This window comes from Schistocerca serialis, unplaced genomic scaffold (genome assembly GCF_023864345.2).
Source record: "Schistocerca serialis cubense isolate TAMUIC-IGC-003099 unplaced genomic scaffold, iqSchSeri2.2 HiC_scaffold_1047, whole genome shotgun sequence".
Classification (NCBI taxonomy): Eukaryota; Metazoa; Arthropoda; class Insecta; order Orthoptera; family Acrididae; genus Schistocerca; species Schistocerca serialis.
The window spans coordinates 35,001-37,500 of NW_026047236.1; positions in this window are offsets into that span (position 1 = coordinate 35,001).

Consider the following 2,500-nt stretch of genomic DNA (forward strand, 5'->3'; position numbering starts at 1 on the left):
ACGTCCTGCTGCCATCCACATTACAGTGTATAGCTGCAAGGTGTTTAACATGAAGCGATACACTGGGGACCGGGCAGTGCGAGTAGCAAACTATATTGCGGGGGTTGCAGTTAGGCAACACTACACTAATTTAACGCGTCGTATGACAATTACAGAGCAGGTTAAGGCCCAACGTGTGTTGGGTTAAGGCCCAACGTGTGTTGGGTTAAGGCCCAACGTGTGTTGGGTTAAGGCCCAACGTGTGTTGGGTTAAGGCCCAACGTGTGTTGGGTTAAGGCCCAACGTGTGTTGGGTTAAGGCCCAACGTGTGTTGGGTTAAGGCCCAACGTGTGTTGGGTTAAGGCCCAACGTGTGTTGGGTTAAGGCCCAACGTGTGTTGGGTTAAGGCCCAACGTGTGTTGGGTTAAGGCCCAACGTGTGTTGGGTTAAGGCCCAACGTGTGTTGGGTTAAGGCCCAACGTGTGTTGGGTTAAGGAACAACGTGTGTTGGGTTAAGGCCCAACGTGTGTTGGGTTAAGGCCCAACGTGTGTTGGGTTAAGGCCCAACGTGTGTTGGGTTAAGGCCCAACGTGTGTTGGGTTAAGGCCCAACATAGGTTGGGTTAAGGCCCAACATAGGTTGGGTTAAGGCCCAACATAGGTTGGGTTAAGGCGCAACATAGGTTGGGTTAAGGCGCAACATAGGTTGGGTTAAGGCGCAACATAGGTTGGGTTAAGGCGCAACATAGGTTGGGTTAAGGCGCAACATAGGTTGGGTTAAGGCGCAACATAGGTTGGGTTAAGGCGCAACATAGGTTGGGTTAAGGCCCAACATAGGTTGGGTTAAGGCGCAACATAGGTTGGGTTAAGGCGCAACATAGGTTGGGTTAAGGCGCAACATAGGTTGGGTTAAGGCGCAACATAGGTTGGGTTAAGGCGCAACATAGGTTGGGTTAAGGCGCAACATAGGTTGGGTTAAGGCGCAACATAGGTTAGGTTAAGGCGCAACATAGGTTAGGTTAAGGCGCAACATAGGTTAGGTTAAGGCGCAACATAGGTTAGGTTAAGGCGCAACATAGGTTAGGTTAAGGCGCAACATAGGTTAGGTTAAGGCGCAACATAGGTTAGGTTAAGGCGCAACATAGGTTAGGTTAAGGCGCAACATAGGTTAGGTTAAGGCGCAACATAGGTTAGGTTAAGGCGCAACATAGGTTAGGTTAAGGCGCAACATAGGTTAGGTTAAGGCGCAACATAGGTTAGGTTAAGGCGCAACATAGGTTAGGTTAAGGCGCAACATAGGTTAGGTTAAGGCGCAACATAGGTTAGGTTAAGGCGCAACATAGGTTAGGTTAAGGCGCAACATAGGTTAGGTTAAGGCGCAACATAGGTTAGGTTAAGGCGCAACATAGGTTAGGTTAAGGCGCAACATAGGTTAGGTTAAGGCGCAACATAGGTTAGGTTAAGGCGCAACATAGGTTAGGTTAAGGCGCAACATAGGTTAGGTTAAGGCGCAACATAGGTTAGGTTAAGGCGCAACATAGGTTAGGTTGAGGCACAATATAGGTTAGGTTGAGGTACCGTATAGGTTAGGTTAAGGTACAGTATAGTTTAGGTTAAGGTACAGTATAGTTTAGGTTAAGGTACAGTATAGTTTAGGTTAAGGTACAGTATAGTTTAGGTTAAGGTACAGTATAGTTTAGGTTAAGGTACAGTATAGTTTAGGTTAAGGTACAGTATAGTTTAGGTTAAGGTACACATTGTTGTATGGAAAGGTGTAATGGGGGGGGGGGGGGGGGGCGGCCGGTCGGTTTGTTGATTGTGATTATAGTAAGTGGATGCCTGCGGCATCATCTGATTTGCCACGTCAGGATGCACCTTTGGCTCATGACAGGCGGCGCTCCGATTCCATGCTTGTGGCAGACCTGTGTCTTTCATTCCTGCCATTGTTTGTGTGCTGTGAGAGGAGGCAGTATTGTGATGTTGGGTGCACCCCTGTGTAGGACATGTGTGGGTGTTGGTGGCTTAGCTGAGCAATGGTGGTTGTCGGGGGGGTGGGATATTCCGTTTTCTGAGTGGACCTCCCAGTCTGGTTATGACAGTGTGGATTGTCTCATGTGGCGGAGAGGATGCACTGGGTGTTGTTCCATGCTGGTGCTTACATATTGTCTGTGTGCGTGTTACAGGCGGAGAGTAGTGCGTGATAAGAGTGTGTGGCTGCCGTGTGGTTGTGATTGTGAGCAGAGTCTTTCAGCATGTATACGGACAGTTGTATATATTATCTGTATTCTGATGGGTCTATGTATTACTAATCAGCGCCGTGTATACGTTTAATCCGGTTCCAGTCGAAACTGTTGTATCTCTGTACATTAGTGACACGGCGAGCGCGCTATGTAGCTACTCGTCTCGGCAGCTTCCACCGGTGTATGGCAAATGATTATAAGCAATGAGTCGAGTCGTCAATACCGATAGTGTGACGTCACATGTCTGGGGTGGGGGACGCTGCGCCCTTCCGGTGGGTCATG